We start from the raw sequence: 16957 nt of genomic DNA, 5'->3' as shown, positions 1-16957 counted from the left end.
TTTTTCTAGTAAACGTTCTAGTAAATCAGGATTTAGAAAGACCTTTATTAACTCCACAAAGGACACCCACTGAAACCCACAGTCAACGTGACTACCTGAGAAACTGTAGAACCATTACTGAGTTAGGAAGCCTGGCATCAGTGCTATTACACAATTTAGTATGGGAGGTCCTGGACCGTATGGTAAGACAGGAAAAATAAAAACTAGAAATACATATTTGAAGTAGAAAAACATAAAAGCTACATAAAAATGGCATTACACTGAGAACGCAAAGGAATCAATGATTAGAGTTTAGCGTGGTGTCCAAGGTAAATAAACAGAAATAAGGGGAAAAGAAGGTTCAACAGGGGATCGATTGAATGGAGGAGACAGACCATCTCAAGGACTGGCAGGCATATTATTACGGGAGAATCAGGGTAAGGGCTCTAGGAAGCTGAGGACACGCAGGCAGAGAGGCCTTTGATGAGCACCCGCCTGCCTGAGTTCCCACCTGCAGCCTCTCCCTTCGGACGTCCAAACTTCCCGCGGGGCCTCGTCCCGCCTCCAACACCGCCGCCCGGATATCGGCCCCGCCCTCATCCCGTGGCCACGCCCACAAGCCTGCTTGTAGCCACAATCTCGCCCCCTGGGCCTGTTTCCGCCCCCCCAGCTCCCGCGCGGAGCCGACCCCAAGTCGCATCCGCACCCACGCGGGGAGAACAGCAATTTCTCTGCCTGAAATGGATGGACATGATTGGCAGCCGGAGTCCTGGAGCCCCGCCCTTTACCTACGGAGGCAGGAAGGGGAAATGGCGTCACTCGTTCGCGCGGTCTTTTTGTCTGTTGACTCCGCGCATCTTGGAGCCGTCACGTCGGTCCTCTTGCGGTGACCCCGTCCCTGGTGAGGCCCGCGTGCGGGGAGCGCCCTGGGGGGCAGGAGGGCGGTAAAGGACAGGTGTGGCCGGGACCCCGAGGGGCCTCCTTAGAGAGGCCGGGCCCTGCGCTCGCGTCCGCCCGGCCGCTGTCCCCGCGCGGAGCCGGGGCGGGAAGGGCGCGTGTGCGGGGGGTTTTCATCCCCTGGGCTCCGCTGTTCAGAAGCCTCCGAAGTAACCTCGGGACTTTTCTCCAGAAGGAAAAGGATTTCTGCTGCTCGAGTCGCGTTGCTCAGGCCCCGCGCGCTCCGGTTCTCACGGACCTGGCGACCCCGTCGTGTTCCCGTGAGTTCGGGGGAAATTGGCTCAGGGGCCTCTTCTGCTTTTCCTGTGCAAAGGAAGGTGGCTTCTGAAAATTTGGACTTGTCTTTGGTTGTTATTTAGTTATTTATTTTATTATTACTTTTTTGTGTGAGGAAGATCAGCTCTGAGCTAACATCTGCCAATCCTCCTCTTTTTTGCTGAGGAAGACTGGCCCTGGGCTAACATCCGTGCCCATCTTCCTCCACTTTATATGAGACGCCGCCACAGCATGGCTTGCCACGTGGTGCGTCGGTGTGTGCCAGGGATCTGAACCGGCCAACCCTGGGCCCCTGCAGCAGAGCGCGCCCACTTAACTGCTTCCGCCACTGGGCCGGCCCCAGCTCGCGTTATTTTTGAACCTTACGTAAAGGTAAGATAGTTTCTTAGGTGTCAATGGTGAGCATGTTTGTGTATATAATTATATGTTGACCACAAGCGTTTCATCTAAGGAAAAGCGAGAAAACTCAGCTATCTCTTCATCTGAACCTTCTAAGCCCACACATCCCCACAGAGCTTTTAATGAGGGGCCTCCAGGAAAAAAAAGACGGAAACTTTATGACAATAGTTCTAGAATAATTCAGTTTACCGTTAACAGGGTGTTTGAACTGTGTGTTTTTCCCCCACGTTTTTCTTTTCTAAAATCTTAAACCTACAGAAAATTTGAACATCCAGTACTGTGCGTATTTATTGTAGTAGCTTCACCCTTTTTAGCATTTTGCATGTTTGCTCTCTCCATAGATAAATACGTTTTATGGTAACTATTTGAAAGTAAGTTGAAAATAAATTGCAGACATGATACTTGACCTTTAAATACTTGGTAATCAATCTCCCAAAGATAAAGACATTATCCTATTAAAATCACAATGCTATTACTTCACCCAAGAAAGTTAAAAAGAATAACGTCATCAAATATGCAGTCTATGTAAAAAATAAAATTCTACACAATGTTCTGAAATATGTTTTTGGATCTAGGACTCAGTCAGGCTTTATATATGGCAGTTGTTTACGTCTTTTAATCTTTAACCTAGCTTAGTTGTTATTGTTTGTCCATTGAATTGACTCTGGAGAATCACACATTTTGAGATTTCAAATTTTATATTCATGGTGTGTTTAAATGTTTCCTCTATTTCTTGTGTTTCTTGTCAACTGGTAATTGGGTCCAGAGCAGAGGCTGGCGAAGTTTTTATCTGAAAAAGTCCAGATAGTAAGTCCTTGATGCTTTGCAGGCCGTAAGGTGTCAGAATTACTCAGCTCTGCCTTTGTAGTGGGCAGGCAGCCATAGACCTAAGTAAGCAAATGTGCATAGCTGTGTTCCAACAAAGCTTTATTTACATAAACAGGCTTGTGACCAAAGTGTGCCAACTCCTGGCGTAGAGGCTTCAAAAGACCATTTCAGTGATGTTGTAGATGATGTGTACATCAAATTGCATTCCACAGGGAAGACAGAAATTTATGCCATCCCTCAGTGATTTTAACTTTGATTACTTGCTTAAGGTAGTGATCAGCAGAGCACTCTGTTTTAAAGGTAGACTTTTCCTTGTGAAAGAAAAAGTCCTATGTGGGGTCATATTTTGATACTCAGAATATCTTGTTCCCCAACAACCTTTCTAACAATTGTCTTAGCATCTGCTAATCACCTGCAGTGAGTAAACTTCTGTATGTGTTGTCTCACATTTGTGGGTGTGTATTTTCAGGGTAAGCTGCTCAGGTGGTTTTTCTAGGTCAAAGAGCAAATATGCATTTACTTTTGCTGGAGATTATAAATTTCCTTCTACAGGTCTTGTGCCATTTGGTAGTTTCTGAATGAACTTTTTAAAAACATGTCTAAAAATATGGAGAAACATAAGGAACTAATTTTAGTTTTAACCTCAAGGCACTTGTTTTCCAAAAGAATATCCTGTCCACTTTCATCCTGATTAAAAATATTCAAATAATTTTTCAGAAGTGCAGTGTTTTGGTTTATAATATATTCTACACAGGCATTTTATGTGTCTTACATGATTTTTAGGTAATAATTCTATTTGTGTGTTCCTTTTATTTCTGCATACTATATTGTAACATTCTTGTTGGGAATGGCAATTCAATCCACAAGTGGTTGTTGAATTCCTTTAATGAGCTAGGATCTGTACCGGGGACGGAGAAACAATGGCCATCAAAATGGACATAGTACTGCCACCGTGGGGCTTCTGATCTGTTTTTGTAATACAGATAGTAAACGAATACTGGCAAGTTTGTGATATGGACATCAGAATGGCTTAATAAGAGGTGGTAATATGTATCCAGAGGGATTGATACCTAAGTTGTGAAGCAAAGCCTGAGTAGGATTGACCTAGTCAGGTCTTTGAGCTATTGTGAGGATTTCTAGAGTGGGTGAGAATATTTCAGGTGCAGGGAACTTGATGAGCAAAATCCAGCATAGTTGAGACCTTGGTGTATTTCTTAAACTGAGGGAAGAGGATTGGCAGAAGCAGAACAGAGTGGAGGGAGATAGAGTGGAGAGCAGGGACAGGACCAATGGAATGAAATGCTCTGGACAGTATTCTAAGGCCATGGAAACTTCTGAGATGTTTTAGCAGGAGAGTGATTTGAATCCGTTGCAACTTAAATAGAACCCATTAACTCCTGCTTTCAGAGTGGACTTCAGGAAAGAGGAGAGTGAAGGCATGGAGTCAAGATAGAATCTCATGATGAATAAGTTTGAAAACATGATCACGGTACCTAAATGTGGATAATTGTTATGGAAAAGAAAATGAAATGATCTGAGAGTTTTGTAGAGGGTAAAAGTGAAAGAATCTAGACGTTTCCTTCATCTATTCCTTTATTAGAGGCTGTACCCCCACCTAACGAATACTTGAATGTTTGGTTAGCGCTTAGTGAAAAAATTCAACCCCAGACTGTTCTTAGGACACTTGTAAACTGTTGGAGGAGGCTGACATCTATCCAAGAGAATGAATGTATTGTTAGAAATTGGTTAGGGCTCTGTAGGTAAAGTAGAGGATGGTATTATTTTCTCTCTCTTTATATGGGAGTAGGTGAAGGTAAGAGAGTTGATAAATATTTAAGTCATAAAAAGACAAGGCATAGGAATTAGCCATGTTGGAAGAGATGGGAGTAGGAGATGGGGAAAGTGTTCTGTATTTGGTTGATTTCATTTCTAGGGTGAGAGAGGGGAGAGCATCAAGGGTTACTCCCAGATTTGACAGTAGAGACCTTTTATTTGGTTGGAAAAATGCTGAGGGAGGATTCTAATCTTCACTGTGTACCTGACAGGAAAAATAGGTGATGTCTGTTCAAATGATGTGAATCAAGAAAAAATAGGAGAAAGTATGAATGTGTTTTAATTTTATGAATAGCACATTCATTCAAGGAATTAATCAGAATCAGTAAATCACTTGTGTTATTATCAGTCTTAGCAAATGTTTATATTAATAAACATATAGTGGTTTTGTAGTCCACCTGGAGATTCCTTCTCCTACCCACATTAGGCCTTTGATTCCCTGACTGAACATCCAGAGTAACCCCTCCTGTTTGACATTTTATAAACACTGATGCCTCTAGGGGGCTAGAATCACTCTGCAGGTAAAGGACCAGAAGACTCCTTTAATAATGCGAGTTGCCAGAAAACACTGAAGGGTCTGTGTGGCTTGGTAGTATCCATGTTACTGTCTCTGTTTACCGCTTGGGTGTCCCAGTGAGCCAGCTGTGCCATAGTGAAACAGTTGATGAGGATACTGAAGATAAAGCTGGTGAGGATGTGCAGATATGTGATTCTGAGAATGTCTTTCCTATTGGCAAGGAGCTCAGCTCTTGTTCAGGTCCAAAGGCTTGACTAAACATATCCCCAAATCTCTTCTTTACTCGTTTGTCTCTAGGGATCACTGTTCTCAATTGTGTGTGAGTCTGCATGAAATCGAGAGACAGAAATCACGCTTTGATGTAAACAAGAGAAGTGTAATATAAAGATGTAAGGAGTATTGTAACAGATGTCCTCAAGTTGATGGAGAGTCCCTAAGGAAACTCAAACTTGTAGGGGGCCCTCTCCCCAAGCTGGACTTCAGACCTTGTTGGAGAAGGTATCATGGCAGCCCACTGGATGGTGAAGCAGTTCACTAGGTTGCCAGAACCAGAGGTAGTCAACAGTCGCTGTGCAGGCGGTAAGCAACCCTCTGGATGCAGACAAGTCATTACTGGTGGGTAGATGGAGAAAGGGAATCAGGTGCCAGTGTGGCCGCAAGACCTAGAGCGCTATGTATCCATATAAAGAGGCCACGGGAAAGAACTGACTGGTGTGCAGAGAAGCTGAGGCTGGTGGATGAGTGCCTGGAAGAAGACGGCGTTCCTCCCACTCTCACATTCTCAAGTAAGTAAATATATTTCTGAAAACTGAGATATATTGTGTTATGAATAGCTATTTAGCTATAACCTAGGTACACATGAAGAGTAGTGTGAAGGATCTCCATTGTCTGTCCATCACCAACCACTGGGTGCCTTCACTGAGCCAGGCTCTGTGCCACTCTTTGTACTGGCAAATGCTGGCATCCAAAACAGACAAGATGCTGCCCATGAGATGCAAAGAATCCTCCAAAACAAGCTGGTCCTAATGTCAGACAACATTGTTCAAAAAGCTGTAGTATAGCTACAGAGGTCGTTATGATATACGATTCTGTTTCTCCAAAAATATAAAAATTGAAATGTATATCCACTCAATAATATTGTGGCAAGTTTATAAAGCGTTGCTTGACAGAGTAGAAGTAGACAAGTTCCCAATTCTAGTGGGAGATTTTAATATATTTTGCCCATATTGTTAAACTAAACAATAGAGGAAAAATCAATTAGGATATACTTTGGAAATGCTATGTAAACTGCCTAGTGTACATATGCAGAATAGTGTGTCTAGTAACTGATTGAACTCAGAAATTAGTCCTCTGGGAGCGAGGGGGAAGGAATGGATTGGAAGCAGCAAGAAGGGTTTAGGGAGATCCCTATGTTGTGTATCTTGTTTAGTCTGGTGCTTCCACAAGTATTTGCAACTGTCATAACTCAGCCACTAAATACTTAAGGTGTGTATTTAATTGTACATTAATTACATCAATTATAAAATAAAAAGGAAAGGAAAACATTCTTTGTAGGCACCTCCTGGCTAAACAGATTCTTGGGCCTCTTGAGTTATACTGTGAGTCTAGACATTTTTTTGTGACCGTATGTGTTTCTGGTTTTAGTCTTCTGAAGTGTAGAATAAGGACTGTGGGATTGTGAGGGTGATATTGGTTCATAAATAAACATTTGTGGGACTTTCAGTGGTTGTCATCATTCAAATACCATTTTGTAGGTCAGCATTTGGCCTCTTGGTCTGTGTTTGATTTATTAAAGGTTATTTTTTGTTTTTTAATTGAGGTCACATTGACTTATAACATATAAATTTCTGGTGTACATTATTATATTTCGATTTTTGTATAGATTGCATCATGTTCACCACCAAAAGTCTAGTTGCCATCCATCGCCATACACATGTGCCACTTCACTCCTTTCACCCTCTCCCCACCCGCTTCCCCTCTGATAACTACCAGTCTGTTGTCCACATGTATGTGTGTGTTTATCTTCCACATATAAGTGAGGTCATACAGTAATTTTCTTTCTCCATCTAACTTATTTCACTTAGCATACTACCGTCAAAGTTCATCCACCTATTTGCACATGGAAGGTTTCGTCTTCTCTTATGGCTGGTAGTATTCTATTGTATATATACGCACTACTTCTTTTTCTATTCGTCTTTTGATGGGCGCTTGGGTTGTTTCCATGTCTTGGCTATTGTGTATGGTGCTGCAAGAACATAGGGGTGCGTATATCTTTTTGAATTAGTGTTGTCATGTTCTGTGGAGAAATACCCAGAAGTGTAATAGCTGGATCATATGGTATTTCTGTTTTTAATTTTTCGAGAAATCGCCATACTTTTTTCCACAGTAGCTGCTCCAGTTTACCTTCCCAGCAGCAAGGTATGAGGGTTCCTTTTCTCCACATGCTCTCCAACACTTGTTATATTTTGTGTTTTTAATAATAGACATTGTTTTTTTTTTTTTTGGTGAGAGAGATTGGCCCCAAGCTAACATCTGTTGCCAATCCTCCTCTTTTTGCTTGAGGAAGATGGTCGCTGAGCTAACATATGTGCCAGTCTTCCTCTACTTTATGTATGGGATGCTGCCACAGCATGGCTTGATGAGCAGTGAGTAGGTCCGTGCCTGGGATCCGAACCTGCAAACCCTGGGCCACCAAAGCAGAGCGCATGAACTTAACCACTACACCACCTGGCCAACCCAATAATAGACATTATGGTGGATGTGAGGTGATAACTCATTGTTGTTTTGATTTGCATTTCCCTAATTATTAGTGATGTTGAACATCTTTTCATGTGCCTATTGGCTAACTCTATATCCTCTTTGGAAAATATCTATTCGTATCCTCTGCCCATGTTTTTTGAGTTATTTTGTTAAGATCATATTAGCTTATAATGTGTAAATTTGGGGTGTACATTATTTCAGCTTTTGTATAGACTGCATTGTATTCACCACCAATAGTCTAGGTTTTGTCCATCACCAAACATATGTGCCCCTTTACCCCTTTCGCCCTCCTCTCACCTTCCCCTCAGGTAACTGCCAATCTGTTCTCATTATCAATGTGTGTGTTTATTTTCCACATCTGACTGAAATCATGTGGTATTTGTCTTTCTGTGTCTGACTTATTTCGCTTAGCATAATACCTTGAAGGTCCAGCCACGTTGTTGCCAATGGCACAATTTTGTATTTTTTATGGCTGAGTAGTATTCCATTGTATGTATATACCACATCTGCCTTCTCTATTTATCTGTTGATAGGCACTTGGGTTACTTCCAAGTCTTGGCTGTAGTAAATAAATAGTGTTGCAGTGAACATAGAGATCCATATGTCTTTTTGAATTAGTAATTTCATGTTTTTGGATAAGTACCCAGTAGTGGAATAGCTGGATCATATGGTATTTCTATTTTTAATTTTTTGAAAAATCTCCATACTGTTTTCCATAGTAGCTGCACCAGTTTGCAATCTCACCAGCAGTGTATGAGAGTTCCCTTCTCTCCACATCCTCTCCAACACTTGTTAATTCTTGTCTTGTTAATTATAGGCATTCTGAGGGTTGTGTGGTGATATCTCATAATTTTAAATTGCATTTCCCTAATAATTAGTGATGTTGAACATCTTTTCATGTGCCTGTTGGCCATCTGTATATCTTCTTTGGAAAAATGTCTGTTCACATCCTCTGCCCATTTTCTGATCAGGTTGTGCATTTTTTTGTTGTTTAGTGGTATGAGTTTTTAATATATTTTGGAGATTAACCCTTTGTCCAATATATGATTTGTAAATATTTTCTCCCAGTTGGTAGGTTGTCTTTGCATTTTGTTGATGGTTTTCTTTGCCATGCAGAAGCTTTTTAGCCTGAAGTAGTCTCATTTGTTTATTTTTTCTTTTGTTTCCCTTCACTGAGTAGACATGGTTTTCAAAAAGATACTGCTAAGACTGGTATCCAAGCGCATACTGCCTATGTTTTCTTCTAGGAATTTTATGGTTTCAGGTCTTACATTTAAATCTTGAATCCATTTTGAGTTAATTGTTGTGTATGGTGTAAGATTATGGTCTATTTTCATTCTCTTTTGCACATGGCTGCCCACTTTTCTCAGCACCATTTGTTGAAGAGTCTTTCCTTTCTCCATTGTATATTCTTGGCTCCTTCGTCAGAGATTAGCTATCCATAGATGTGTGGGTTTCATTTCTGAGCTCTCAGTTCTGTTCCATTGATCTGTGTGTCTATTTTTCTGCCAGTACAGTGCTGTTTGGGTTACTCTTGGCTTTGTGGTAGATTTTGAAATCAGGAAGTGTGATACTTCCAGCTTTGTTCTTTTTTCTCAGGATTGCTTTGACTCTTCCAGGTCCTTTGTTTTCCCATATAAATTTTAGGATTCTGTGTTCTATTTCTGTGAAGAATGCCATTGAGGTTCTGATTGGGATTGCATTGAATGTGTAGATTTGGGTAATGTGGACGTTTTAACTATGTTAATTTTTCCAATCCATGAGCATGGAATATCTTTGCATTTCTTTATGTCGTCTTCAATTTCTTTCAACAATGTCTTACAGTTTTCAGTGTGCTTGTTTTTCGCGTCCTCGGTTAAATTTATTCCTGGGTATTCTTTTTGTTGGGATTGTATTCTTGATTTCTCTTTCTGCTAGGTGGTTGTTAGTGTATACAAATGCATCTGATTTTTGTGTGTTGATTTTGTATCCTGTGACATTACTGTGTTCTTTCATTGTTTCTAATAGTTTCTTAGTGGATTCTTTAGGGTTTTCTCTGTATACAATCATGTCATCTGCAAATATGCACAGTTTTACTTCTTCCTTTTCAATTGGATCCCTTCTTTTCCTTGCCTAATTTCTCTGGCTAAGACTTTCAGTGTTAGGTTCAATAAGCATGGTGAGAGTGGGCATCCTTCTCTTGTTCCTGTTTGCAGAGGAATAGTTTTGTTTTTCACTGTTAAATATGGTGATGGCTGTGTGTTGGTTGTATATGGCCTTTATTATGTTGAGGTACTTTCCTTCTATACCTATTTTGTTGAAACTTTTTATCATGAGTAGAGGTTGAATCTTGTCAAATGATTTCTCTGCATCTATTGAGATGCTCATGTGATTTTTGTTCTTCATTTTGTTCATGTGGTATATGGCATTGGTTGATTTGTAGGTGTTGAATCATCCTTGTGTCGCTGACATAAATCCCACTTGATCGTGGTGTATGATCCTTTTAATGTAATGTTTTCAATTTGCTGATATTTTGTTGAGGATTTTTGCAGCAATGTTCATCAGTGATATTGGTCTGTAATTTTCCTTTTTTGTGTTGTCCTTGGCTGGTTTTGATATCAGGTAATGTTGGCCTTGTAAAATGAGATAGGAATCTTCCCACTTTCTTCAATTTTTGCTAAGGTTTGAGAAGGATAGGTATTAAAGCTTCTTTGAATGTTTGGGAGAATTCACCAGAGAAGCCGTCTGGTCCTAGACTTGTTTTTGGGGAGGTTTTTGATGACTGCTTCACTCTCTTTAGTTGTGATAGGTCTATTCAGATTCTCTGTTTCTTCTTGATTCAATTTGGGAGGTTGTATGGTTCTAAAAATTTATCTGTTTCTTCTGGGTTATCCTATTTGTTGTCATATAGCTTTTCATGGTATTTTCTTATAATCTTTTGTATTTCTGTGGTATCTGTTGTAATTTCTCCTCTTTCGTTTGTGGTTTTATTTGAGCCTTCTCCCTTTTTTTTTGTAGTGAGTCTAGCTAAGGGTTTGTCAATTTTGTTTATCTTTTTAAAGAACCAGCTCTAAGTGTTATTGATCTTTTCTGTTGTCTTCTTAGTCTCTCATTTATTTCTGCCCTGATTTTTATTATTTCCTTCCTTCTACTGACTTGGGGCCTCGTTTCTTCTTTTTCTAGTTCTTTTAGGTGCAGTGTTAGATTGTTTATTTGATGTTTGTCTTGTTTCTTGATGTAGGTGTGTATTGCTATAAACTTCCCTATCAGTACTGGTCTTGCTGTATCTCATAGGTTTTGGTATGTTGTGTTTTCATTTTCTTTTGTCTCCGGTTATTTTTTGATTTCTCCATTGTTTTTTTCATTGATCCAATAGTTGGTCAGTAGCCTGTTATCTAGTCTCCACATATTTGTGACTTTTCCAGCTTTCTTCTTGTAGTTGATTTCTAGTTTCATACCATTGTGGTCAGAAAAGATGCTTGATATGATTTCAGTCTTCTTAAATTTATTGAGACTTGTTTTGTGTCCCAGCATATAGTCTGTCTTTGAGAATGTTCCATATGCACTCAAGAAGAAGGTGTATTCTGCTTTTGGATGGAATGTTCTATATCTGTCTATCAGGTCCATCTGGTCTAGAGTTTCATGTGAGGCCATTCTTGTTGACTGTCTGGGTGATCTATCCACTGATGTTAGTGGGGTATTGTAGTCCCCTATTATTGTGTCCCTTTAGGTCTGTTAATGGCTGCTTTGTATACTTTGGTACCCCTATGTTAGGTGCATATATATTAATAAAAGTTTTGTCTTCTTGATGGAATGGCCCCGTTATCATTATATAATGTCCTTCTTTGTCTCCTGTTATCTTTTTTTTGGCTTGAAGTCTATTTTGTTTGATATAAGTATGGCTATACCTGCTTTTTTTGATTGCTGTTTGCTTGGAGTATCATCTTCCGTCCTTTCACTCTCAGCTTGTGTTTGTCTTTAGAGCCTGAAGGCAGCATATTGTTGGGTCTTTTTTTTTAATCCATTTAATCACTGTGTGTCATTTGATTGGTGCATTCAGTCTATTTCCGTTTAGGGTGATTATTGATATATGAAGGCTTAATACTGCCATTTTCGCTTTTGTTTCCTGGTTTTTCTATATTTGCATTGTTTCTTTTTCCTTTTGTTTCTGTCTGCCACTTCAGTTTGGTGGTTTTCTGTGATGTGTTTCTCAGTTTTCTATTTTTTCATGTTTTTGACACTGCTCTGAATTTTTGTTTTCTGGTTATCATGAGGTATGTATAAAAGATCTCATAGATGAGATAGTCCTTTTTCTACTGATAGCATCTTATCTCCATTTGCCTAGGTAAGTTCCCTCCTTTTCCTCTTCTCATTTTTGTTGTCACCATTTATCTCTTTTTGTATTGTGAGTTTGTGATCAAATTGAAGTGTTTATAGTTATTTTTAATATTTTCTTTCCCTTTAGCCTGTGTGTTATAATTGTTTACTAACCTCTTGTGATATCGAGTTACAATTTTCTGATTCTGTCTGTCTTTATCACCTGCTCAAAGCTTTGTATACCTTTGCCTGTTTGTTTCAGGTGTCGGGGCTCCTTTCAACATTTCTTGTAAGGCAGGTCTAGTGGTGATAAACTCTCTCACATTTTGTTTGTCTGGAATAGCATTTATTTCTCCTTCACTTGTGAAGAAGAACTTTGCTGGATAGAGTATTCTTGGCTCACAATGTTTATCTTTCCATATTTTGAATATATCATTCCATTCTCTCCTAGCCTATAGAGTTTCTGCTGAGAAATCCACTGTAGCCAAATGGGGCTTCCTTTTGTAAATTATTCTTTTCTCCCAGGCTGCCCTTAATTTTTCTTTGTCATAGACTTGTGACAGTTTTAATGTAGTGTGCCTTGGAGAAGGTCTTTTTGTGTTGAGATAATTGGGTCTTCTGTTAGCTTCATATCCTTGTATTTCCAGTTCCTTCCCCAGTTGCTTAGGGAAGTTCTTAGCTATTATTTCTTTAAATAAGCTCTCTGCTCCTTTCTCCCTTTCTTCTCCTTTTGGAATACCCATTATCCTTGTGTAGCTTTTCCTGAGTCAGCTGTTTCTCATAGAATTTCTCCATTTTTTAAAAGGCTTAGTTCTCTCTCTTCTTCTGCCTATATCATTTCTAGATTTTTATCTTCATACTTGCTAATTCTTTCTTTCTTATGATCTGCTCTATTTCCAATGCTTTCTACTTTATTCTTAATCTCATTTATTGTGTTGTTCAGCTCTCTAATTTCTGTTTGTTTGTTTTTTAGAGTTTCAATATCTTTGGTGAAGAACTACTTCTGTTTATTAATTTTATTCCTGAGCCTAGTGAACGGTCTTTCTGACTGTTCTTGTAAGTCGTTGTGTTTCTTCATGACAGCTACCTTGAATTCTCTGTCAGTTACATTGCATTCTTGTTTGGTTTCTGGAAAAGTGTCATGTTTTTATGCTACTGGGTTACTGTCCTTCATGGTGCTTAATGAGTTGTTCCTCTGCTGGTGCATTTAGGGTAGGAAACATTTTTCGTATTTGGGTGAGCTTTGTATATTTTGATTCTGAGCTGCTTCTGGTTGTATTTGAAAGCCTGTGCTTTCCACTCTCTGCTGTCTCTTATCACATGAGTCATCAGTGTCCTCATTGTGCTGTTTGTGCCTCCAAGGTTTCTGGTTCCTGGCTGCCTATGCTGTTGCTGCAGTTGCTGGTGTCACCCCCAGGGTCACCAGGCTGTGAGCCCCTCTGCTGCTTCTGGGGTCGCCTGGGTTGGAGTTTCCCCCATTGTGGCAGGGAGCACAGGGAGAGTGGGGCAGGAACTGGGGTCACAGACATCTCCACCATGTCTGGGTTTTTTGGGTCTGCAGGTGCCGTTGCTGTGGATGAGGGGACGGAAGTAGTATGTGCCTCTGCAGCTGGGGAGGACTAAGGTCGTTTGCCTCGTTGTTACTGTGTCTGGCTCTTTGCAGGTTCTTGATAGGCTCGGGCACTGCTGCCACAGGTCACCCTTCTACTGCTGTTCTTGCGTTATCTGGGGTGTGCTGGCAACACTGCTGCTGGGGATGCTGGGTTTGCAAGTGTTGTGCTGCTGCCAGTGGGGCTAGGTTCGTGTACAACACTGCCAGCACTGCAAGGGAAGTAGTACCTGGGTCATGAGTGCCACTGCAGCTCCCTAAGTTCTGGTCTCCAGTGCCTGTGTGGGTCCTGGCACTTCAGAAGGTCACAGGCACCACCACGGCTACCAGAGACCAGGGGTATTGTATGCAGCACCTGCTGCTGGCAGGGCCAGTGTCAGGGCAGCACCACTGAGGGCTGATTCCTGGACACCACTGTGGCTCTGAAACCTCAGGTCATGGGTGCCACCTGCTAGTGTTTGGGGAACTGAAGGGCTTGAGCCATGAGTGCTGCTGCAGCTCTTGCAGCCTCTGGTCTTGAACACTGGCATAATTCCTGGAATCTCAGATCACAGGTGCCCCTGCCACTTCTGGGGTATCAGGGTCCTTGATGTAACCCGTGCTGCTGGAAGGGCCAGTGTTGGAGGCCAGGGTAGGGGGAGGATGCTGGGTTACAGGTATCATATTTCCCAGAACCTCTGGTCATGGGCCTGCAGGGCTTCCTGCAGCAGCGTGGGCTGCCTGGATTGCCGTGGCTTCCATTTGTGTGTTACCTCAGTTCCTGGGGTGTCCGGTTGGAGGTGCTTGGCCACAGTTCCTGAAACTTCCAGTCTCAGGATGATGAGATCCCCACTGATGCCCTGCTTCCACCACATCCAGGAAGTTTAGTCAACCCACCTTCAGATGTATAGATGTATGGAACTCTCAGGCGTCCTGGTGTGCTGTGCAAAGTGTCTTTTGGTGGTCTGTGGATATCATACAGCTTGTAACTTAGAGGGGAGAGACCAAGGAAACAACTCACTCCACCATGATACTGATGTTTCACCAAAGTTTATTGATTTTTAACGAAAAGAAGATAACTTTCAAATACAGAATGTTAAAAGACAATTTAAGAAACATGAAGGAAATCCATGGAAGAAATAAATAAATATAAAAGCCAGTTGGGTGGAAAATGGAACTGATAAGTAAAACGAAAAGGTGGTCACTTGAAGAGACACATAAAATAGATGTTGGGGAAAGTATGATGTGGTCTTGCCCCATTCCCAAGGCAAGGGGAGAGTACAAACCTGTTTGATTTGAGTGTTTCCAACCGAGACCTGTGGGGGCTTCCCATACTTTAATGCATTATGAGTTCTTTTCTAAAAACTTTTCACATACTTTTTCTTTTTTTTTTTTAATAATTTTATTTATTTATTTACTTTTCCCCCAAAGCCCCAGTAGATAGTTGTATGTCATAGTTGCACATCCTTCTAGTTGCTGTATGTGGGACACAGCCTCAGCATGGCTGATGCATCGGTGCGCGCCCAGGATCCGAACCCTGGCTGCCAACAGCGGAGGGCGCGCACTTAACCACTAAGCCACGGGGCCAGCCCACACATACTTTTTCTAATCTTTTAGGGGAAGATGTGGAAGTCCTAATGATTATTTCCCCTTTACTTTCATTTTATTGTTCGAGAACCAGTAGAATATGTGTGCTTTCTCCCTGTGTGTGTGTGTGTGTGTGTGTGTGTGTGTGTGTAGGACACTTATTACTTTCTCACCTGCTTGATTGTTTTCCTATGTTAACTGTGAATTGACATATATCTCATTACACTGTCATCTATATTCTCCAATAGGAGTGTTGGATCTGGGGCCAGCCCCATGGCATAGCGGTTAAGTGCGCACGCTCCGCTGCTGGTGGCCCAGGTTCGCATCCCGGGCACACACCGATGCACCGCTTGTCAGGCCATGCTGTGGCGGCATCCCGTATAAAGTGGAGGAAGATGGGAACGAATGTTAGCCCAGGGCCAGTCTTCCTCAGCAAAAAAAAGAGGAGGATTGGCATGGATGTTGGCTCAGAGCTGATCTTCCTCACACACACAAAAAAAAGGAATGTTGGATCTTTGACATCTAGAACAGTTTTTGTATATGGTACTGCTCTCAATTGAGTGCCTAGCACAGTAACATAACTTCATTATTTACTGAAAGAATAAAGGAATAAGGCAGCGATAAGAACTTAAAAGGAGGCCTAGAGCTTCAGACTCCTCTAACGTTCATCAAGGGAAGCTCAAGAGTGTTGGCCTAATAAAGTATTTCATTTTTCCTCCCTTCATATGCCCAGGAGCAGTCTCAGCCAGTGCCGTCCTGTAGAATGTGCGGGTCATGTATATAATGAAAATAGTTACTTACACTTCTAATCAATTTTTTTTTAAATGAGATATTTTACTTTATTATCTATATTCAAAGTGTTCTAAATTCAGTGAACACTGTTTTTATTAAATATACTTGAATTGTATTTAGATCATACATAATTTAGAGTTGAAAGACTAGATGCAAATATTGAAGTTGTTCCAAATGTATAAATGGGCTATAAACTCCTGGTGAGACATCTGGCACAGATGTTCATCAGTAAATGGCAATTGATATTACTGATACTCTTGTAATAGATTATACTATTTTAGCTTTTAGGTTCTCCCTGCACAATATACAGTTGGTAGAGTTAGGTAGAGTTGCTGCATGATCTCATTCATCAGGTCTATTGCCTTGAAAAATGAAGAGCCACATTCTTTGGGGCTTAAATTTCCTTCCATGTAAAATGAAACCATTATGCCTTTCCTGATGGGCAGCATGGCTCACAATCCCCTTTGGTGGCTCCAGGTGAGATAGGACTCCTCTGTCATTTGATGGCAGTAGTGTGTATTTGTGTGAGATTGCTTGAGTATGCAGGGATATTTTGAAATCTCAAGCTAGAATGAAATTGTAACTGAGCAAGGGGTTCTGCTAGCCACAACCTGATGCCAGTCAATTGCAAGACGAGTCTGTGGTCAACAAAGGGATTTATTCAGTTATCTAACAGAATCGGAAGATGGTGGACTCATGTCCCAAAGACCATCTTAAGCAAGCACTAAATCTTGAGGCACTTGTATGGAGAGGAGGGAAGAATAGGGAGGGGGTCGGGCTTTTTCTGGCATCTCTTCTCCAGACTTCTCGTCTTCTCTTCTGCCCACAGGGTCTGACACTATTTCCTTCCTTAACAGTGGGTTTAGGTCTTGGGCAGCCTCTTCATCCCTTTTTGGTTCCTGAGAAATAATTCATTCCAGTGTCAGCAAAGTTTCATGTCATATTTGGGAACCTGCTGAAACATGTTTAAACATGTCCCTGTAGCCTTTCTATAATAGCCTGGTTACATTATAGGTTAATGATCAGCAATATGTGATTAGCAGTTACAGTTCCACACTCATCATAGTCATATGATGGTTTTGGGAATAGGGCCGTTGGAGTCTGTCTGGTTACTTCCTGCTGGCTTAGGGCATCACAGGGGAGTC

General features: G+C 41.2%; 1 protein-coding gene across 1 annotated transcript in view; it reads left to right on the top strand.

The window, feature by feature from the left end:
* Positions 1-853: 853 nt before the first annotated feature.
* Positions 854-16957, top strand: part of LOC131394416 (zinc finger protein 266-like) — a 29668-nt gene continuing 13564 nt past the window's right edge. Inside the window, 2 exon segments of the mRNA XM_058525780.1 lie at positions 854-880; positions 1112-1196. The gene's annotated coding sequence lies outside the window, so the exon portion shown is untranslated.

Source organism: Diceros bicornis, chromosome 30 (assembly GCF_020826845.1).
Source record: "Diceros bicornis minor isolate mBicDic1 chromosome 30, mDicBic1.mat.cur, whole genome shotgun sequence".
Lineage (NCBI taxonomy): Eukaryota > Metazoa > Chordata > Mammalia > Perissodactyla > Rhinocerotidae > Diceros > Diceros bicornis.
Note: the sequence above shows the minus strand (reverse complement) of the source record. Positions and strands in the feature narration are given on the sequence as shown.